At 42.0% G+C, this 24163-nt stretch overlaps 1 long non-coding RNA gene across 1 annotated transcript in view; it reads right to left on the minus strand.

Moving 5' to 3' along the window:
- Window positions 1-24163, minus strand: part of LOC137656950 (uncharacterized) — a 24205-nt gene continuing 42 nt past the window's right edge. The window contains exons 1-3 of the long non-coding RNA XR_011047053.1: window positions 24119-24163; window positions 12425-12544; window positions 1-1038 (exon numbers count right to left, since the gene is read on the minus strand). The exon at window positions 24119-24163 is cut by the window's right edge and continues 42 nt beyond it. This is a non-coding gene — a long non-coding RNA (uncharacterized lncRNA). The remainder of the gene's footprint in view (window positions 1039-12424; window positions 12545-24118) is intronic.

Below are 24163 nucleotides of genomic sequence, written 5' to 3' on the forward strand. Positions count from 1 at the left end.
ATTGACATTTGATGTAACAGCAAGTTGATGAAAACTGAAAACAGCAGTAAATTTCTAAGGAAAATTTTTTTCTTAATTTATTGAAATGTTCAATTTCCTCATTTTTCAAAAACATTTACAATAATACATTAATATGAAGGCAATCCATTTAACACTGCCTATAATAATTCCAGTTAATTATTTCAAGAGGTAATAAGAATCCATTAACATTGGGTATATTAGTATTTCCTAAGTAGTTTCCATGCACCTAAACAAATGATTGTACTTTTTTAATATCAAAAGATAATTAGGAAAGAGCAATTTGAATCTTAATTGGAGTAAAATAAGCTCATAAATGCTGATCTGGACCTGATTTCCAAGTTAAATTTTGGGTGTTTAGAATTTACTTGAAAAAAGATAGAATCATGTAATTTTCAACTTTAGATCGATAGAATTAAAAACTATCTAAAATTAGCTTTATACTGACTGACTTTGTAAAGTCTGGGAGTGAATAAAATGATTGCTACTAGACGGAATAAAAGTTTCGCTTTAACGATCAAATTAACGGCTTCCAAAAATAGATACCTTGGTAAACTTGAATTAATCAGGTAATATTATTGTTGCAAAAAAAAAAAATAAATAAATAAAAACATTTACTGTAACGTTACTCGAAGGTTTTTTTATCTCCACTAGGTGAATCTATGGGATATAAATGGAATGACCATCCTAACACAAAACCCCAAAAATCTGTTCAATTGAGCATTTAAAAATACTTGTAGTACTCTAATGATATTTCTCTCAAGGGTCTTTTAATACATCAGAACAGTTTGATGGTACACTGGCCACTTCAGTTGAGACTCTTAGGTGCTCCATTTGAGACAAAAATGTAATAAATTGGGGTTTTTTTTTCTTCCCTGAAAACCTGGATTTTTTTTTCTGCAGATTATTCGCTGCTGATCATCATCTTGATATTGTCAGGAATGTCTCATATTTGCAGTTTAATTTTCTGTTTTGAGCATAAGGGCATAAATAATAACTGCCTTATTTCTTGATTCAAGCCTGGAATATAAATAAAATGTTAATTGTACAGCTATGTCAGTCTTATTCAAATTTTTTACTGTGCACTTTAATATCAAGACCATACTTTTAGTAGAATATTTTGCATGGTAAACTATAATATAGCATACTCTAATGAATCAAATATAAAAGTGGAAATAATGACAAGCTATGTTTGTCCATTACATTTATAATATATAATAGTAGAAATAATGACAAACTAGACATGTTTATGACATTTATAATAGCAAATATTACAACTGAAAGTATATTTGTAAAGCGGAAAAGTATTACCTCCGAAATCATGACGAGCAAATAATTAATTACAATAATCGAATGACTGGCCTCTAGTAAACCACTGGCTAACAGGAGCTCCCCTAATCCTTCAATCATCCCTGTAATTTTCTCTAAGAGATACTAAATAAGCCATAATTCCCCGAATAAAACATTCTACCTGACACCAAATAGGATACCTGGTCAAAAACACACAATAGGCTCTACTCATAAAATACCTATAAAAAGGTATTTATATATTCTGAGCAAAATGATATTTTAATTATAAAATAAATTTTTGAATATACTTACCCGGTGAATATATAATAGCTGCAACTCTGCGGCTCGACAGACAACATACTTAAAAAACTCGCGAGCGATCGCTATGCAGGTTGCGGGTGTGCCCAACAGCGCCAACTGTCGGCCAGATACCACTCTCGGATGTAAACAAAACCTTCAATTTCTTCTCATCCCACTGCGTCTCTATTGGGGAGGAAGGGAGGGTCGTTTAATTTATATATTCACCGGGTAAGTATATTCAAAAATTTATTTTATAATTAAAATATCATTTTTAAATATTTAACTTATCCGGTGAATATATAATAGCTGATTCACACCCAAGGAGGTGGGTAGAGACCAGAGTTAAATATGTTTACATCGTATAAGCTAAGAGTTTTTTTCATTTTGACAGTTATCAATATAACAAAACCAAAATAAATAGGTACCTGGTAAGGAAGTCGACTTAGACGATTACTCTGCCTTGTAAGTCTGTCTTCCTTACGGAGCCCAGCGATCCTCTTAGGATGCTGACAGACTCCCAGGAGCTGAAGTATCAAGGGCTGCAACCCATACAACAGGACCTCATCAAACCCCTAATCTGGGCGCTCTCAAGAAATGACTTTGACCACCCGCCAAATCAACCAGGATGCGAAAGGCTTCTTAGCCTTCCGAACAACCCATAAAAACAACATTAAAAACATTTCAAGAGACAGATTAAAAGGATATGGAATTAGGGAATTGTAGTGGTTGAGCCCTCACCCACTACTGCACTCGCTGCTACGAATGGTCCCAGTGTGTAGCAGTTCTCGTAAAGAGTCTGGACATCTTTCAAGTAAAATGACGCGAACACTGACTTGCTTCTCCAATAGGTTGCGTCCATGATACTTTGCAGAGATCTATTTTGCTTAAAGGCCACGCAAGTTGCTACAGCTCTAACCTCGTGCGTCTTAACCTTAAGCAAAGATCGGTCTTCCTCACTCAAGTGTGAATGAGCTTCTCGTATTAACAATCTGATAAAATATGACAAAGCATTCTTTGACATAGGCAAGGATGGTTTCTTAACCGAACACCATAACGCTTCAGATTGGCCTCGTAAAGGTTTAGTACGAGTTAAGTAGAACTTAAGAGCTCTAACAGGGCATAATACTCTTTCTAGTTCATTGCCTACGATCTCCGATAAGCTAGGAATATCGAAAGATTTAGGCCCAGGACGAGAAGGTAGCTCATTCTTGGCTAGGAAACCAAGCTGCAGAGAACAAGTAGCTTTTTCTGACGAAAACCCGATGTTCTTGCTGAAGGCATGAAGCTCACTGACTCTTTTAGCCGAGGCCAAGCATACCAGGAAAAGAGTCTTAAGAGTGAGATCTTTCAGGGAGGCTGAATGTAAAGGCTCAAACTTGTCTGACATGAGGAATCTTAGGACCACGTCTAAATTCCACCCAGGTGTAGCCAAACGACGTTCCTTAGAGGTCTCAAAAGACTTAAGGAGGTCTTGCAGATCTTTATTGTTGGAAAGATCTAAGCCTCTATGCCGGAAGACCGAGGCCAACATGCTTCTGTAGCCCTTGATCGTAGGAGCTGAAAGGGAGCGAACTTTTCTCAGGTATAAGAGAAAATCAGCTATTTGGGCTACAGAGGTACTGGACGAGGATACGGAAACTGACTTGCACCAGTCTCGGAAGACTTCCCACTTCGATTGGTAAACTCTAATGGTAGACGCTCTCCTCGCTCTAGCAATCGCACTGGCTGCCTCCTTCGAAAAGCCTCTAGCTCTCGAGAGTCTTTCGATAGTCTGAAGGCAGTCAGACGAAGAGCGTGGAGGCTTTGGTGTACCTTCTTTACGTGTGACTGACGTAAAAGGTCTACTCTTAGAGGAAGACTTCTGGGAACGTCTACCAGCCATCGAAGTACCTCGGTGAACCATTCTCTCGCGGGCCAGAGGGGAGCAACTAACGTCAACCTTGTCCCTTCGTGAGAGGCGAATTTCTGCAGTACCTTGTTGACAATCTTGAATGGTGGGAATGCGTAAAGATCCAGGTGTGACCAATCTAGGAGGAAGGCATCTATATGTATTGCTGCTGGGTCTGGGACTGGAGAGCAATAGATTGGAAGCCTCTTGGTCAGCGAGGTTGCAAAGAGATCTATGGTGGGTTGACCCCAAGCCGCCCAAAGTCTCTTGCACACATCCTTGTGGAGGGTCCATTCGGTTGGAATTACTTGACCTTTCCGACTGAGACAATCTGCTAGGACGTTCAAGTCGCCCTGGATGAACCTCGTTACTAGGGAGATGCCTCGATCTTTTGACCAGATGAGCAGGTCCCTTGCAATCTCGTACAGAGTCAATGAGTGGGTACCTCCCTGTTTGGAAATGTACGCCAAGGCCGTGGTGTTGTCCGAGTTGACCTCCACCACCTTGCCTCGAAGGAGATTCTCGAAGCTTATCAAGGCCAGATGAACCGCCAAAAGCTCCTTGCTGTTGATATGCATGCTCCTCTGACTCGAGTTCCACAGACCTGAGCATTCCCGACCGTCCAGCGTCGTGCCCCAGCCCAAGTCCGATGCGTCCGAGAAGAGAACGTGGTTGGGTTTCTGAACTGCTAGGGGAAGACCCTCTCGTAGACTGATATTGTCTTTCCACCAAGTCAGACAAGTCTTTATCTTTTCGGAAATCGGGATCGAGACCGCCTCTAGCGTCTTGTCCTTTTTCCAGTGAAAAGCCAGGTGGAATTGTAGAGGTCGGAGGTGTAGCCTTCCTAGCGAGACAAATTGCTCCAGGGATGACAGCGTTCCTACCAGACTCATCCAAAGCCTGACTGAGCAGCGTTCTTTCTTCAACATCTTCTGGATGACGAGCAGGGCTTGATCTATTCTGGGGGCCGACGGAAAAGCCCGAAAAACTTGACTGTGAATCTCCATCCCTAAATACAGAATAGTTTGGGATGGGACCAGCTGTGACTTTTCCAAGTTGACTAGGAGTCCCAATTCCTTGGTCAGATCTAGAGTCCAATTGAGATCCTTCAGACAGCGATGACTGGAAGAGGCTCTGAGAAGCCAGTTGTCCAAATAAAGGGAGGCTCGGATGTCCGATAAATGGAGGAATTTTGCCACATTCCTCATAAGCCTCGTAAACACGAGAGGAGCTGTGCTTAGGCCAAAGCACAGGGCCCGAAACTGGTACACCACATCGTCGAAGACGAATCTCAGAAAAGGTTGGGAGTCTGAGTGAATGGGGATGTGGAAGTAAGCGTCCCTTAGGTCTAGAGAGACCATCCAGTCTCCCTTTCTGACCGCTGCTAGGACTGACTTTGTGGTCTCCATGGTAAACTTCGTCTTTGTGACAAAGACATTCAGAGCACTGACGTCTAGCACCGGTCTCCAACCTCCTGTCTTCTTTGATACTAGGAAGAGACGGTTGTAAAACCCCGGTGATTGAAGGTCCGAGACTTTGACCACCGCTCCCTTCTCTAGCAAAAGAGACACTTCCAGTTTCAGGGCTTGTCTCTTTTCTTCCTCTCGGTACCTGGGAGAGATATCGATGGGGGACGTCGCTAGAGGAGGTCTGCGTACAAAAGGGATTTTGTACCCCTCTCTGAGCAACCTCACAGATTGTTGATCTGCGCCTCTCTTCTCCCAGGCTTGCCAGAAGTTCTTGAGTCTGGCACCTACTGCTGTCTGAAGTTGCGGGCAGTCAGACTCTGCCCTTAGAGGACTTGGATCCTTTCCTCTTTCCTCTCTTCCCTTCGGCACGTGCACCTCCCCTGCTGGAGGCTCTGCCACGAAAGGGCGGGATAAACCTGGACGCTGGAGTGTCTATCCTAGGTCTAGCAGACAAGGCAGGCAAAGGGGGAGCTTTGCGAGCCGAGGACGCAAGTAAATTGTGGGTGTCCTTCTGCACTAAAGACAAGGCAATTTCCTTAACTAAGACTTCAGGAAACAAGCACTTAGACAAGGGCGCAAAGAGTAGCTCAGATCTTTGGCATGGCGTCACTCCTGCTGACAGAAAAGAGCACAGAGACTCTCGTTTCTTAAGGACTCCGGACGTGAATGAAGCGGCAAGCTCGTTGGACCCATCGCGGACAGCCTTGTCCATGCAGGACATAATGAGTAAGGAAACATCCCTATCGGCAGATGAGATTTTCCTACTCAGGGCTCCCAAACACCAGTCCAGGAAGTTAAAGACTTCAAACGCCCTAAATATGCCTTTAAGAAGGTGGTCCAGGTCCGAGGGTGACCAACTAATCTTCGAGCGTCTCATGGCAAGGCGACGGGGAGAGTCTACAAGACTTGAGAAGTCGCCCTGGGCAGAGGCAGGAACTCCCAAGCCGAGAACTTCTCCCGTGGCATACCAGACGCTCGATCTAGACGAGAGTTTAGATGGGGGGAAGGCAAATGCCGTCTTCCCTAAACTCCTCTTGGTCTCTAACCAATCGCCTAACAGCCGTAAAGCTCTCTTGGATGAGCGAGAGAGAACGAGTTTTGTAAAGGCAGGCATGGTAGCAGGAACGCCTAAAACAAACTCGGACGGCGGCGAACGAGGAGCCACAGAAATAAAGTGATCAGGGAACAACTCTTTAAAAACAACCATGACTTTTCTAAAGTCCAAAGATGGTTGAACTGCTTTAGGCTCATCTAACTCTGAAGGCTGATCCTCAGGCTGTGGTTCAGCAATGTCCTCATCTGACAGTTCCTCATCTGATAACTGATGAGAAAACGGCAAAGGAGTAGGCAACGTTTGACTCACAGAGTCCGGTCGCACTGGTGCATACGTGACGGAGCCGGACGCAGCGTCCTGAAACTGCTGAACAGTCTGGGAACTGTCAACAACAACAGGTGCGCGAGGACGCACAGCGTCCACCCGAGACTGTTTAGACCGTCTGGGTTGTGCAGTCAACACCATACCGGGTTGCGGAGGTTGACGCACCGCGTCAAAACAAGTCAACTCTGATGGTTGGTGAACGTCCTGAACGTCACCAATCGCATCAGTGCGTTGCCTAACGTCAACGTGCGGCTGGAAATCCACACTGGATCGCATCGGTGGAGGTACAACCCCAACTGGTTGACGCGAGAAAGCTACATCCACGTCAACAGGACGCACAACAGAACGCTTGGATGGCTGATGGCCAGTAGGTTCAACGGAAACCTTCTCAGCGTTGAAGTCCTCCATCAAGGACGCAAGCTTAGACTGCATGTCTTGCAGTAACACCCATTTAGGGTCTACGGAAGCAGGTGCGGTAACAGACGGGGTTAGCGAATGAGACGGCACAACTTTGCCTCTCTTAGGCGGCGAGCAGTCATCAGATGACGGCAACGGGTCCGAACTGTCCCAGTGGCTACATCCGGGACGTTGGACTTGTCCTGAAGGGACCGACTTGCGTTTTAACGGTCTAGAGACCTTGGTCGAAGGTTTCTTACGTGAAACACCTTCGGACGAGGTAAAAATGGGCTCTCTCGTCTTAAGGTAGGGGCGATCTTGACGAGATCCGCCTGATACCAAAGAGGGAACGTCTGTTCGCTGATCAAGGCCTCTCGAACCCATAAGTCGTACGACATTGCTTCTCCCCTGGGCTTGGGAGCTTGCAAGAGGTCCCGGACTAGGTGGACGACAGGCACAAACAGACGAACCCTCGGTCGCAACACTGTTCACAACACTTTGCGTAACACTTGGCACTTTCCCACTTTCCGCCGTGGCACTTTGGCACTTGAGTTCCTTCACGTCCGCCATGAGTTGATTCCGGTCACTTGCTAAAGCCTCAACTCTCTCCCCCAAGGCATGAATAGCACGCATCATGTCTTGCATAGACGGTTCCTGAGTGCTAGGAGGGGGGTTAGGAACAACCACTACAGGGAAGGATTAGGTTCAGGGGCATGTGGAGAGGAAAAATCTACGGACCTAGAAGAACTTCTCCTTACCCTATCTCTCTCTAATCTGCGTGTATATTTATCAAATTCGATCCAATCGAATTCCGAAAGGCCCACGCATTCCTCACACCGATCTCCCAATTGACAGGTTTTACCCCGACAATTGGAACAAACAGTGTGAGGGTCGAGAGAAGCCTTTGGAAGACGCCTATTACAGTCCCTAGCATTACACTTTCGAAACTTGGGAACTTGAGAAGGGTCAGCCATTTTGAATTAGTCAAGGGAAAATTCCAAAAAACGATCTAAGTCATCAACAAATAATCCTTATCAAAAAAGAGTTCAAGAGTTTATTTTGAAGAAAAACACCTGTACTGCGAAAGCTCAAACCAAATTAAAGTACTTCACCAAATATGATGGGAAAAACTCCAGGTTCTACAGCGAGTAAAAGTACGTCTTGTCGACACGTCGACAGAGAAGAAATTGAAGGTTTTGTTTACATCCGAGAGTGGTATCTGGCCGACAGTTGGCGCTGGTGGGCACACCCGCAACCTGCATAGCGATCGCTCGCGAGTTTTTTATGTATGTGTCTGTCGAGCCGCAGAGTTGCAGCTATTATATATTCACCGGCTAAGTTAAATATTTAAAAAATAGGATTTGATATGGTAGCAGTTTCAGGTGTACAATATTGCTTAGTATACAAGAGTATAATGCTTTACAAAATAATAATTGATGTGGAGTTTTCCCTCTCCTAAGAAAAAAAATACCGGCAACTTTAAAAATTTAACAAGCAAATGCATCATTCTCGTAATTGAAATGACATACTTCATTTTCATTATATATTGCATGGAGACCTACCATGACAAATGGATGTTGCAGAGATGAGAATGCTAAGATGGATGGCTGGGATCACGAGACTGGATAAGATTAGGAATGACTTGGTAAGACAAAGGTTACAGAGATGTCAAAGAAAATCCAAGAAAAGAGACTCCACTGGTTTGAGCACGTAATGAGGAGAGACCAGGAGTATATTGGGAGGAGGTTGTTGGAGATGGAAGTTCCAGGTAGGAGTAGGAGGGGAAGACCAAAGAGAAGGTGGATTGAGTGTGTAACAGCAGATAAAGAGGAGAAAGATCTCACGGTGGAGGACATCAGATACGGAAGAAATTAGAAACGGCTTTGAAGAAATAACGACTCTACATAGCGGGAAAAGCTTTAGTCGAAGATGATGATTATACTGTATATTGTAGGGATCCTCCATAAACTAACTCCATATATTCTGTCATATGACTATCAAAGTGGATTTTGTGGTTAACTTTCAATCAATAAACCATCTTATCTTACCCATCTTCATCATTTTACTTATCTTACCTTGAACTATGGAATAAACGTATTACACACACTCCGATTCACTAATCACGTCTCGAATAGTTCATCAACGAGCTTATTCAAGGTTTTGTTTTTGACTTACTGGGTAGGGCTATACTTCATCCATGAACTAACCTGTCCAACACTATTGAACTGACAACAGTCTTACTGGAGTCACGTCTTTAAAATTACTAAACACAGAACAAACTTGTGCATTTTTGCCAATGATTAACCAATGTTACCTTAAATCAATGAAAAATCTATGTTAACTTATCCATTCATAATATTTTCCAGCATTTATCAATCTTTAGCTGCCCTATCCTGCCCATCCCTTGACAAACCTATCGTTGTCTAATGGAATTACTAATCTTATTTCACATCAACTAACTGTTGTTTTGGCTATTACAGTGTGTTTATATAACCGAATCTTTAGCAAGAGTCGACAGGACTCTCAGAACTGCACGCTCCTAGTATTTATAGCTCCTTTATATAAATCTAATCCTCAGATTATATATTGTATATAAAGAATTAATGACAAACAAATGGCTTAGGTTGAGCTATCTATCCTACAACCCTAGGTATTAACAATATAATCATCATAAAATCAGGACTTTGTCTTGTACTGTATTCCTCATAGTGAATTGACACTATCTTTCACAAATTTCTGCACTGATATGCGAAGCTTTATGAATTAAGTTTTATATACAAACCCATCAGAAATAAAAGACATTTAATTATGTGATGTTGTCAGGGTATTCAACGACACTAAATAAATAATGAATTACCTAGAACAGCTCATTAATCTGCAATTAAAGTTAATATAAAAAAAATTAAACCATAATTTTGAAAGGGAAAGTTTAAATATCAAATGAGAAATGTGTGGTCTAAGAAAAACTTTATGCAACAAACAGCAAATTCTTATTATTGAAGTGTACATAATTCTTAACAGGTTGCAGCTTATTACAGGTTTATCCCTTTAAAATCTGCATTCCTTTCTAACTTGGCCATTCAGCGAGTGGAGATCTAGTACATGGGTACCTAGCACCACTACTCCCGATAAAAAAATAAAAAATACAAAACTGAGCACTAAACACTAGGAGTGAGAACACCTATTTCAGTTACCCAGGCATATTGCCAATGTTTCTTCCTGAAAAAGATAACTATTGCCAACGCAGAGAGGCTGATTCTCTCTCTCTCTCTCTCTCTCTCTCTCTCTCTCTCTCTCTCTCTCTCTCTCTCTCTCTCTCTCAAACTTCCATGGCTTCTCATACATCTTTGTTGTGCATTTCCTAAAAGTTACAGAAAAGGCTCCAGCATAGTTGTGAAGAATTTGAAGTTCACCGTCTCAGGATCACACAGGACGACTATGAGACATTAGCAGGAAAAGACAGCCACTTTTAAAAGAAACATCAACCAAGTGTATGTCCTCAGCATCTTCTAAGGATCAGGAAGACAATGAAAGAAAGGGATGAGCAGAATCCTTTCCCAGTAACTTCCCTCGATGCAAGTACTGTACATCGAAACCTAAATGTAGACCTCATCCACAGAATTCATTATCATTGTCGTCATACAGCCATACTAGCGAAGGAGACTGCAAACTGTACTGCTGTCCAACAAGAACAAGGATGAGTCAGCAGGATGCCCAGACAGCTGTTCCATAGTTACAGTTATCAGATATAACAGCAAAACCTTTGTCTTCCTTAAAATACCTTGCGCACAATGATCTGTCAAAATCATTATGTAAAAGTAAAAGCTAAAAATTAAAACTGCTAGAAAAGGATGCTGGGAGAACATATACTCTCCACTTGCTGAAAAAGTGTGAGTTCAGTGGCTTGTCAGGTGGGCGGGATTGTCCAGCATCTGGTAGTAGCTATTGTAACACCACCTAGTAAAGTTTTAAGAGATGTAGTCAGCTTCACTGAAAACACACTCCTATTAAAGGTTGAAAGTTTGTATTCGTGTGGGAACAAACATTAATTCTGCATCCCCACAACTGGAAAGTGCATGATGGGTAACCATTGCTATCAAACGACAAAGGGGAGTGGCAATGATGTCAGAAGTGAGAACATCATTGACAAACATCCTTACTGCCATGGTCGATTGATCATAGTTCAGGCAAAGAACAGCAACACTGGGTGCTGGTTTTTAATTTTGGATGTCAAAAATCTTTCCACATTTATAAAGACTTGTTATATTATCTCTAAAATATCATAAAATTTACGTAAAGTATATTACAGTGCATGAAAATCTTCACATAGTTTCCTCTTTAGTTCTAGATAAATTAATTAGTCCTTGCACTTTGTCCTCTTATGTAATTATTTTGGCCAAGTGTAACAAACACAGTATAATGCATCAGCCTGGAGATTACAATTCGCTATTTTCCATTTACTCTTGCTGCTCACCATGCATTGGATTTATGAATTTGGGCTATACAGCCCAGCGCTGGTGACAGTGAGGCCATTAAATGCTAAAGTAAAACCAAAGGGAAAACACTATAGTTAGAGGTTAGAGGAGGGCAGACAACAAGATGAAAGAAAGAAGCAATAATGGAGGGAAGCTGCAAAGACCCTTAAATAATGCCTAAGTACCCAATGTGAGGTGCACTGATGGCAAAACTCCCCTACAGAGCTGCTTGCCAAGGTAATAAAACTATACTTCACTGGCCTTTCACCACCAAGACTGAGCTGCTTCCGGCAAAGGTTGGCAAGAAAATCTACAATCAACTGCAGAGTCATACAAGAGTTATACAAAGTTAAAAAAACCTTATCAATACTGAAATCTGGATGTTGAGGAGCACCTGTCCTTGACCTACTTACAATCATACTTTGAGTTTTGTTAGAATTCAACTTCATACCCCATAATTTGCACCACGCACTAATTCTAGCTAGATCTCTATTAGGGGATTCAGCATCCCCAGATCTACATTCAGGAGCTGGAATTGTTTCCAGCATACCCTCCAAAAAACACTCGCTTTGCAAAGAGAAAGAAGAAAAATTGTTAAATGTCGACATAGGGAGACACCGGGCATTCGAGTGTACGACCTAAAGGCTGAAATCAAAGTGGCTTCTTCGCAACAAGCCATCAACTACTGACCCCTCATTATTAATTTTAACAGTCGGCATTCCAGGCAAGCTGAAAACATACTCTTATCAAAATATGAGGGTTTGTCTTCGTGTAGGAACAAACATTGGAAATTTAACACCATCCTAATCTATTGGCAATCAAGTCCCACCTTATTTCATTAGTAACCTAATACTACTTAGTCTAATAACAAGAGCACTTAAAAACTTCAACTTTTTCTTAGATAAAATCTAGTCTCAGTCCAACTAACACCTGCCAACAGAAAGGATACAATCCTGCTGTAATCTATTAACAAGTAAATTCTGCCTTGAATAGTTAATTAAGAATAATATTGGCATTCAAATCAAATTTTACACAACCCATAAACTTGCCCGTCTTGATGCAATCCATTAACTATCTATAATCATGATAATCCAGAAGAGGGTTAATCCAATTTTCAGTTACTTGAATTAATTTGACCTCAATCTCCTAACAAGCCAACAATTTTTATAACACCATTCAAATTGAACAAACAATGCTCTATTAACCTTACCTTTAAAATTGAAGTTATTGCAGCTAGCTGGTTTTTATAGTTTATATGTCCTCGCTGAATAACTGCAAAATTATAAACTTTTAATGTTCAGTCTCTCACAGCTCATTTCTCAAGATACACCTGAAACAAAACGAAAAAAAAAAATGTCAAAATGTTGCAAAAATTCTCCACCATTTTGTAAATCATATTACAAAATTGAACACGATGTACTTGTTTTTATAATTATATAGAAGGCCTTTCAAAAAGCAATGATACTTATTCATTCGTATTAATGGATTAATTATGAGTTTAATTTAAAAAATATCTGAATATACCTATCAACTGATATATTTTCAGTGAACAATAATATTAGTTAACCCTCTCCTTTCCATCCTTAGTAACCAAATACAGTACCTATATATTCAATTACATTTTTGGTACAAAAAATCACACTTCTTAGTGTCTACCACCTATGACCCCATCCTCAAGATTGCCCCATGGATACATACGCACATCCTTCATGAAGCTGAATGAGAGGGTGTCTCCATCTGTAAAGTACAGAAACTTTACAGAATGGGAACACAGAAGCACAGCCACAAGAGAAGTTTCGATAACCCTATCTGTATAATTATTAAAAAACTTAGCAATGTACAGTAAACCTTTGATAACCGAGTTATGTTTTGAACAGGAATTTGTCATGCGGTAGGTTAAGTTATTATATACCTCCATAATCTTATTTTGTCTGAAGCATTGTAAGTCACTTTGGGTGGAGAGGATGTGTTTTATAATCTGGCTGGGTATGGATCTAGCATCCTAGGTTAGGTTACAGTTAGTACACACTCCAATAATTTAGATAAGTGGTAAGGTAGGGAAAGGCAGTAAATCCTGTTTAAAAAACTGAGGCAGCCACAGTTTTGTTTTATATAATAGTAAACATTGTGTAGTAATATTTCGAAAGGATTTCCGTTTACCATATGTCAGGGCCATGATTTTTCTGTAGTATATAGGCTGGAGGAACGTAGAGAGTAGAGGTCCCCTTTTTGTTTTGTTTCCTTGTTGATGTTGGCTACCCCCCAAAATTGGGGGAAGTGCCTTGGTATATGGATGGATATAATGTTGTAGGCTAGATTATGGATGGTCATAACTTTAATCAATTTGCATTTTCCTAGGCCTCACTTAGTGAGAGAGGAGTTCAGGTTAGTTAGGTTAGGACCAATTGCCTGGGCTAGGACATCCCTATTGTTCTCTGTGTACAGGTATTAATATACATTATCATTTTTTTGCCATATTACACAAGCAATGAATTTTCTTGTAGAGATTATGATGAAATTTATTGACAACTGATATATATATATATATATATATATATATATATATATATATATATATATATATTAGTATGATACTGTACTATAATTTCTAGCAAACCTGGAATTCTCTATAAGAAACTGGATGAGTGCATGCTGTTTGTCATTTTTTTTTTCTTTATGACTATTGGGGGTTGAGTATAACAATTTATGTATCAATCGACTAGACTGTGAACACCATCTACTGCGGAGTGATATTGTGGGTTACTGTGTATTCAATTTTTGTATTGGCTATTGTATTCTGATTTTCAGGTGACGTATTCATTAGCTGTCTTGTAAAATAATTCAGTGCCAAATATGATATTTTCACTAATAAAATAAATTTTTGAACATACTTACCCGGTAGTTATATATATAGCTTACGTCCCCGACGTCAACGGCAGAAAATTCGAAACTCGCGCCAACCGCCAGTTGGATAGCCAGGTGTACCACCCCTGCACCCTAGCGAGGTACCTGGGAACCATTCCAGTGACCCTCATATATTTCATGCCTCTAGTCTCTAGAGGGGAGGAGGGTGGAACTAAAATTATATATAACTACCGGGTAAGTATGTTCAAAAATTTATTTTATTAATGAAAATATCATTTTTAAACACAAAACACAAGTTATATATATAGCTGATTAACACCTTTGGTGGAGGGTTAGAGACAGCTAGCATATCTGGAATTCTACTTAAGAGTTAATTAAAACAAAACTTAAGGGTTCGTACCTGATAAGGAAGCTGACTTCAATGATACTCAGCCTCATTATGTCTGCTAGCCTTATGAGATCCAGCGATCCTCCTAGGGGGCTGAAGATCTCGAAGGGACTGTCAAACTGGTGTCAAAACCTCGTCATGACAGAACCTCCTCCAATAACCAATTCCGGGTGCTCTCAAGGCACAAACATGACCACCTGACAAAATCAATGATTGTGGAAGACTGACACAATCTCCACAAACAACCATAAAAACAATTAAAAGTACCAAGAGAAGAAAAGGTTATTGGGATTATGGGAACATAGTGGTGGATCCTTCACCCACTATTGCACTCGCTGCTACGAATGGACCCAGAGTGAAACAGTCCTCATAACAAGTCTGAACACCTTTCAAATAATACGACGCGAACACGGATTTGCTCCTCCAGAAGGTCGTGTCCATTATGCTTTGTAGAGATCTGTTCTGCCTGAAAGCTGCCGACGTTGCCACCGGTCTGACCTCGTGGGACTTGACCTTTAAAAATCCAAGGTCTGATTCATTACAATGAATATGAGCTTCCTTAATTAAAAGCCTGACAAAATAAAATAAGGCATTTTTAGACATCTGTAAAGAGGGCTTCTTGACTGAACACCACAAAGATTCAGACTTGCCTCGTAAGTCTTTTGTTCTCTCCAAGTAGCATCTTAGAGCTCTAACTGGGCACAAGATTCTTTCTACCTCATCTCCAACCAGATCAGTAAGATTTGGAATCTCGAATGCTTTGGGCCAAGGTTGAGAAGGGCGTTCGTTTTTGGCAAGAAAGCCTAACTGCAAGGAACAGACAGCTTTACCATTACGAAATCCAACGTTTTTGCTAAACGCATGAATCTCGCTCACTCTTTTGGCTGTCGCAAGACTGACCAAAAATAAAGTCTTCGTAGTGAGGTCTTTCAAGGCAGTTGAACCCAGTGGCTCAAACCTGTCGCTCATGAGATACTTCAAAACAATATCCAGATTCCAGGCTGGAGAATCTTGGTTTCGTCGTTTTGAAGTCTCGAAAGACTTGAGAAGCTCTTGCAGATCCTTATTGCCAGAGAGGTCAAGGTTTCTAGGCCTAAACACAGTAGCTAACATACTCCTATAGCCTTTGATAGTAGAGGAGGAGAAATTGCACTTCCTTCGAAGATAAAGCCGGAAATCTGCAATTTGAGCTACAGAGGTACTGGATGAGGAAAGAGAGTTGACTCTACACCATTCTCTGAAAACCTTCCACTTAGATTGATAGACCTTGATGGTTGAAGTCCTTCTTGCCCTCGCAATAGCCTGAGCTGCCTCCATCGAAAAACCTCTAGATCTAGCGAGTCTCTCGATAGTCTGAAGGCAGTCAGCTGAAGAGCGTGGAGATTTTGATGCAATCTTTCCAAGTGGGGTTGTCTGAGAAGATCTGCTCTTAGAGGAAGAATTCTTGGGGGTGTCTATCACCCATTCCAGTACCTCTGTGAACCATTCTCTTGACGGCCAATAGGGAGCCACAAGGGTCATCCTGGTTCCTTTGGATGTCACACATTTCTGTATTACTCTGTACAGGATCTTGTAAGGAGGGAATGCGTAGAGATCTAGATTGGACCAGTCCAATAGAAAAGCATCTATGTGGACTGCTTCTGGATCTGGAACAGGGGAGCAATATGCCTCTAGCCTCTTCGTCTTTGAGGTTGCGAAGAGGTCTATGCAAGGACGACCCCAAAGACGCCACTGGCTCTTGCACACCTGAAGGTTGAGGGTCCACTCTGTTGGAAGGATCTGATTCCGTCTGCTGAGACTGTCTGCCATAACGTTTTTCTCCCCTTGAATGAATCGCGTGAGAAGTATAACGTTTCTCTCTCTTGCCCACATCAGGAGATTCTTTGACATCTCGAACAGAGATATCGAGTGTGTTCCCCCTTGCTTTGAGATGTATGCCAATGCTGTCGTGTTGTCCGCATTGACCTGAACTACTTTGTTGGTGACTAAAGCCTCGAAACTTTTGAGGGCTAAAAGAACTGCCAATAACTCCTTGTGGTTGATATGCAAGGATTTCTTGGATTCTGTCCAAAGACCCGAGACTTCTAACTTGTCTAGGGTAGCTCCCCATCCTGTGTCCGAGGCATCGGAGCATAACACAAGATCTGGGCTTTTCATTGACAAGTCGAGACCCTCCTGGAACTTGTCTGGTTCCTCCCACCACCGAAGGCAGACTTTGATGGGGTTCGTGATAGGAATGGACATCGATTCTAAGTCCCTCTCCTTGTCCCAATGGCTGTTGAGATGGAACTGGAGGGGACGAAGATTCAACCTTCCCAGTGGGACGAACTGCTCCAAGGAGGAGAGGGTTCCTATCAGACTCATCCATTTCCTTGCTGAGCAAACTTCCTTGCTTTGAAACGATCTTAGTTTCAACTTGTCTTGCTCTATCCTTGAGGGAGATAGAAAAGCCCGAAAAATCTGACTCCGTATCGTCATCCCCAAATATAAAATCTCTTGAGATGGAACCAAGAGAGACTTTTCCTTGTTTACAAGGAGACCCAGTTCTTCCGCAAGGTCCAAGGTTGTCTGAAGATCCTTCAGGCAGTGATCGTAAGAGTGCGCTCTGAGAAGCCAGTCGTCGAGATACAGGGAGGCTCTTATGCCCCTTGAATGTAAGATCTTTGCTACATTCAGCATGAGCTTCGTAAAGATCTGAGGCGCTGTGCAAAGACCAAAGCATAGGGCTCTGAATTGGAAGACGTCTCCAATGAAAGCGAACCTGTGGTAGGGTCTGAAGCTCGGATGGATGGGGATGTGGAAGTAGGCGTCCCGAAAGTCCAATGAGACCATCCAGTCGTCCCTCCTTACTGCTGCTAGCACTGACTTCGAAGTCTCCATGGTGAACTTCGTTTTGATGATGAACCTGTTCAGCGCACTCACGTCCAGAACTGGACGCCATCCCCTCGAGTTCTTGGGTACCAGGAATAGCCGATTGTAGAAACCAGGTGAACGGATATCCTGAACCTTCTCTATGGCCCCCTTTTCTAACATAAGAGACACTTGGTTCGAAAGAGCTTGCCTCTTTGCCTCCTCTCTGTATTTGGGAGAGAGATCCACGGGCACTGAGACCAGGGGAGGGTTCCCTAGAAAGGGGATCTTGTAACCCTCCCTCAAGATCTGAATAGATCATTGGTCTGCCCCTCTCTTCTCCCATGCTTGCCAGAATTTGAGTAGTCTGGCACCCACTGCCTGAAAGCGAAAGCAGTCAGACTCTGCTTCGCCCTGCCCTGGAACCTCTTCTCTTACTCCTTCTAGCATCATGTCTGGAGCTACCCCTACTAGAAGATCTTCCTCGAAAGGGCTGGGAAATCTTTGGAAAAGTATTTTCCTTAGACTTGCGGCTGATAAAAGAGGAAGGCAAAGCCTTTCTAGCGGTCTTGAGGACAAGATCCTGAGTGGCCTTCTGAGCTAAGGCTGCAGAGATCTCCCTGATAAGTTCTTGCAGAAACAGTAATGGAGAAAGAAGAGCATATAAGAGTTCGGACTTCTGGAAGGGAGTCACCCCCAGCGAAAGAAAAGAGCAAAGTTGATCTCTTTTCTTAAGGATGCCTGTGGAAAAGAGAGCTGCAAGTTCATTAGAGCCCTCCCTCAAGGCCTTGTCCATACACGACATCAAATGGACCAGGGCAGAGGTATCCCCCTCTTTAAAAGTCTCAACTTTTTTACCCAAGGCCCCCAGCATCCAGTCTAGGAAGTTAAAAACTTCAAAGGCCCGAAAAATTCCTTTGAGAAGGTGGTTCATTTCTGAAGTGGACCAAAAAATCTTGGTCTTCCTCATGGCCGACCGACGAGGAGTGTCTACGAGGCTTGAGAAATCTCCCTGGGCAGAGACAGGAATCCCCAAGCCGAGAACTTCTCCCGTCTCGTACCAGATGCTCGACCTCGAAGCCAGTCTAGCTGGAGGAAAGGAAAAAGACGTCTTTCCTAAGGCCTTCTTAGACTGTAACCAGTCACCCATTAATTTAAGAGCTCTCTTGGACGAACGTGACAGAACCATCTCAGTAAAACGGGCTTTCTTAGAGGCTTTGCCTAGAGTAAACTCAGACGGAGGAGAGCGCGGAGCTATAGGCACAAAAAAGTCCGAAAACTCTTCCATAAAAACTCTCATAAGTTTTTTAAGATCAGCAGAATAACGGAAAGAAACAGAGTCCTCGTCTTCTGAAACGTCATCAAACTCCAAAGGAGAAAGCTGGGCTTCTACTTCCTTCTCCAGCGACGTTCCTCCGGGAGCAGTAGGGTTAAGAGCGGTATCAATATCAGAAAAAACCTGAATGCCAACCGCAATAGAAATAAGCTCATTGCGAACAGTAACAGGCGGCAGAGTCGCGTGCGGCTCAACCGAACGCTCGCGATCAGCTCGATCAGAGACGAGAAGTTCCTGTACATGAACCGCATCGATGTCTTGAAAAGGTTAAGCCTCCTCCTCGTAATCCAAACTAACATCCGAAATATGACCAGGGATAGTACGTTCAGGATCATATTCAGAAACACGCTTGCCGTCAACTGCTGGCAAGCAATCGGTACTACGAACCGCTCGTTGTTCAGCGACTCTGTCAACTGTAACCATCCCGGAAACGCGACCTGAAGGATGCTCACTAAAATAATTGGCGGAGAGAGAAACTTCCTGAATGATAGGACGTTTGGCAGCCTGTTTAAAAGGATGTTCGGTAGCCTGTTTGCAAGGACGTTCGGCAGTCTGAACCGGAGGAGGATCGGCAGTCTGTTCAGTAGGAAGTTCAGGAGCCTGAGTCGAAGGGCGTTCAATAACCTGTTTAACAGGACGTCCGACGTCTTTCTTAGAAGAACGCACAGGCACACAGTCTCGATCGCGTTCAATAAAAGAACCGTGGACTGCGGACTTAGGAGAACGATCACAATCGCTTCCTAAAGGCCATTCGTATCGGCTAGCAGGAAGCTTCGATCCCCGATTACGAGGCCGCTCGGAAACACGTCCTGGTTCACTACTCCGATCACGATCGCTGATACGAGATTTGTCGCTGCGCTGGTATGATTGCATAAAGGAAGAGAGCCTGCTTTGCATGTCTTGAAGAATAACAAAGTTAGGATCCGAACGTTGTGAAAACGGTGATGAGGTCATAACGTTCTCCTCACCGCTAAACGGAACAGAGAGCCTAGAAGGCAAAATCCAGTCTGAAGGCTGCTTGGGAGCCTGGAATGAGGTAAAGCCTGGTCCTGGGTGCACAGAAGGATCCTTGGAAACGTCCAGTGTCCTAAAAGGACGTTTGGTCGGGGGGCTTTCAAAAGGCTCTGGAGAATCCCAGTGACTGGATCCAGGTTTAGAACTAGCAGGACGTCGATAGGCCGTATCATAGGACCTCTTAAGAGGCCTGGAAGCGAGCTTTCAGCCTCTTTTAGGCAAGGGGTCATCCGAAGACGACGAAAAACACAACCGCACCTTTCCGATGGTGAGGCCGAACGTCCTGGGAGGCGCCCACAGGTACGTTCGAGGGGATGTCAGCTCGTTTGATAAAGTCTCTCGACTCCTTTCGCCTTTCGACATTCCTTCTCCCAGGGGTTGGGGAGCTCGGAAGAGGTCTAGGACTAGGAGGACGACAGACACGAGCAGGCGCACCCTCCACTGCACTTGCACCTTCACCTTTCAAAAGACGCACATCGGACATCAACTGTGTCCTGTCCGCAGCCAAAGATTCAACTTTAGCGCCAAGAGCTTGAATCGCCACTAACATATCTTTTAGTGAAGGTTCATTAGCAACTGCAAAAGTGGGATCAGGATCTACCACTACAGGTGAAGGAATAGGATTAATGACCTGGGAGGAGGAAATATCTCTAGAAGAGCGAGAAGAATTACGCCTCAATCTATCCCTTTTAAGTTTACGCCTGTATTTATCAAAATCAATCCATTCATGCTCTGACAGCAAAACACATTCGTCACAGCGATCACCTAAATCACACGCTTTACCCCTACATGCAACACAGAGAGAATGGGGGTCAAGAGAGGCTTTAGCCATACGGGTCTTACACCCACTAGTAACACATAACCTAAAAGTTATAGGGGGGGGTGGCCATTTTGAAAAATTTAAGAGAATTCAGACAAGCAAAGGTCAAAAATCATCTAATCCAAACAAAATCAAGAAATATCCAAAGCGAGATAAAAAACAAGCGGGAGTCAATAACCAAAGATTTGTACTTCACCAAAAAAACGATCAGTAATGACGGAGTAGAATTCACGTGTCGCCGCTAGCGACGGCAGGGAATATATGCGGGTCACTGGAATGGTTCCCAGGTACCTCGCTAGGGTGCAGGGGTGGTACACCTGGCTATCCAACTGGCGGTTGGCGCGAGTTTCGAATTTTCTGCCGTTGACGTCGGGGATGTAAGCTATATATATAACTACTGGGTAAGTCTTGTTTAAAAATTTATGCATAAGGTCCTGGATGTTCTACAAGAGCCATTTTTTCCAATCTGCTTCTGTACGAGCATGACTACTGTCATAAGACTCCTTCCTCTGTATTTCAGTCATCGATGATGATTAAAATGCTCCCTGTTCAGTAGGCTATATAGCCATTGTTGTAGGCTACATATAAAAGTAAAAAGTATCCCCAAAATAATGACCCACATGATTGGCATGTGCAGCTCATCCATGTACTGCTTGCCAGAGCAGAAGAGCAGTGAGGTAATGTCTATTTTTAAGCAAAGCGAGCCATTGCAGAGCAGAGATTAATTGATGGACGTGATATAAATTGATATTTATGATACTTCATTGTACCCTAAGCAGATGGCATGCTCAGTCAGAACAGAGGAACAGTGAGATAATGTTTATTTGCGAGGCACAGGGGAGAAAAGACAATATGAGGTACAGTATGTGATGTGAGCCATAGTTAATTACAATAGTTAGATTTTCACCCACTTACAAGATCCATATCTTTTTTTAACTGGTTATCTTGTGTTTATTCGGCTTTTCTGAGCATTATTGTGGCTGTAAATCACTCGTTTTTGGTGTTTCCCACTGGCATCCCCCATAATTACTTCTGGTAATAGTACAGAACACCATGCTCTCCATTTACTCCAATATAATGTAATCCTGCAGTTCTCACCTTCTTGCACAGTAATTAGGTGGTTATTTAAATTCTGGGAAAGCAAATTAGCAAGATATGTTGAGGGGAGAAGGGGTTATAAAAAGAAAATAGCTCGGTTTCCTCACTAAACGACATGGAACTGACGTCAACATCGTCAACCAAACAGATCGTGATGCCAGCGTACATAAACAGAAGTTCGTGATGCCAGCGTACATTTGATATACTGTATATTCAAAATATACTTAATCAAGAATTGTGATTACTCAAAAGTGTCACTATTTGTAAATTGCATATTTTAAGGACACTTTTGAGTAATTAATCCATTTTTAATGAAGTATATTTTGAGTATACAGTAAATCAAATGTAGGTTGGCATCACGAATTTCTGTTTATGTACGCTGGCATCACGAATTCTGTTTGGTTGACGATGTTGACATGTCAGTTCCAAGTCGTTTAGTGAGGAAACCGAGCTATTTTCTTTTTAAAACCCCTTCCCCCCTCTTCAACATATCTTGCTAATTATTGCTTTCCCAGAATTTAAATAACCCCCTAATTACTGTGCAAGAAGGTGAGAACTGCAGGATTACATTATATTGGAGTAAATGGAGAGCGTGGTGTTCTATACTATTACCTTACTTCTATATGAGGGTGTATGAAAACCCATGGACGGGTTATTTACCGCAATATCCTTGGTCAAAACTGGATAAATCACAAGATAATGCGTGCGAAAAATATATGGTGTATGTATTCGGCTAGAAATTGAAATATTTTATATTTTTGTCCCCCCTCTTCGAGGATTCGCTTTTCGTGAATTAACATTGTGCAGAGTATTTCTGGCGAGCCATGGTCCAAAATTTCACGGCAATTGTTGAAATGTGGAGTGCGTATCTTAGGCGAGTACCTTATACAGGATTAGTTAAAAATATTTATGAATAAGACTGGTAACGTATGTAACGATAATTCTTTTCAGCTTCAGAGAAATGGGTATTTGTTTACAATACCACTCTCCATCTACTCCCAAATTATGCAGTCCTGCAGCTCTCCTCTTCTTGTACAGTAATAAGGAGTTTCTTTAAATGCTGGGAAAGCAAAAATGGCAGATATGTTGAGCAAGGGGGAAGGGGTTATAAAAAAACCAGCTTGGTTTCCTCACTAAATGACCAGGAACTGACATTGTCAACTAGTCAACCTAACAGAAGTTCGTGATGCCAGCGTACAAAAACAGAAGTTTGTGATGCCAGCGTACATTTGATATATATTCAAAAAACAAAATTAAAAAAGGAGTGATTACTCAGAAGTATCCATAAAATATAAAATGCACATATAGTGACACTTCTGAGTAATCATTAAATTAGCATATATTTTGAATACACAGTATATCAAATATACGCTGGCATCACAAACTTCTGTTTGGTTGATTATGTTGACGAAGTCAGTTCCATATCGTCTAGTCAGGAAACAGAGCTTTTTATTTTTATGTATAGCCTCTACCCCCTTGCTCAACATATCTTGCAATTTTGCTTTGTCAGCATTTAAAGAACCTCCTAATTACTGTACAAGAAGAGGGCTGCAGGACTGCATAATTTGTGAGTAAATGGAGAGCGTGGTCTTGTTAACAAATACCGTGAAATGTTCCACATATTGTAGCCTTAAATGTATTATCTTTGAGAAATTCTCCATGTCCTGTAGCCTTAAGATACTCTACATAGTGCCGTTCGTATACAGTAGAGAACGCGTATAGCACAATATACACCAGTCCTGTATCCATAAGCTAGGCTAGCCTAACCTCACATGTACCATATACAGCAAAAATCCCCGTATAACCAAGTTTCCTAAAGGTTCAAAATGCTCGTAAATAATGAAAAACATATTTACCCAACTTTTCGTAAAATTTCACTTTTTGCTGGGGCTCTGGCACGTAATCCTCGCAATATGCGGGGGACGACTATTATCTATACCTTTATCTAAAACCTAAATAAAAATGTGAGGATGGCCTTTACTTTTTATAAAATGTAGGTAGGCCTACCTTACAATTATCTGATATTTTGTCAAAATACTCCGGATACTGCACATTTAAAATTTCACAAATCTATAACTTAAATAAAAATAATGTCAAGATGGCCTTTTTTATAAACTATAGGGAGGCCTACCTTACAACTACCTGATATTTGATCAATATACTCCGGTATCCGCACATTTATAATTTCAAATAATTCTAAATGCAAATAGGCATATAGGCTTAGATAGAAGATAAAAGCCCAATTATTAAGCAATCCTCTATACCAGAAGCTTCTAAATTACTTCAAAACTTTATAGCACATTATAATTAATATTTATTGTATATTAAACTTGAGCTTGGGCAGTACATAAGATACGGACCGGCAGTCATAGGTCTAGACATTTTGCAAAATGTCTAGACCTATAACTGCCGGTTCGAAATAGAGTAAGCCTACCAACACTTCAAATTACACAATTCTACCCTTATTAATTGAAAAATAACGCTGAATATACTTTGATATACCTAATCAAGCATCTTAAATAACGGTACCAACCTTTTGGGAAAATGTGCAACGTTTAATAACCGAAAATGTCAGAAA

This window comes from Palaemon carinicauda, chromosome 18 (genome assembly GCF_036898095.1).
Source record: "Palaemon carinicauda isolate YSFRI2023 chromosome 18, ASM3689809v2, whole genome shotgun sequence".
NCBI lineage: Eukaryota > Metazoa > Arthropoda > Malacostraca > Decapoda > Palaemonidae > Palaemon > Palaemon carinicauda.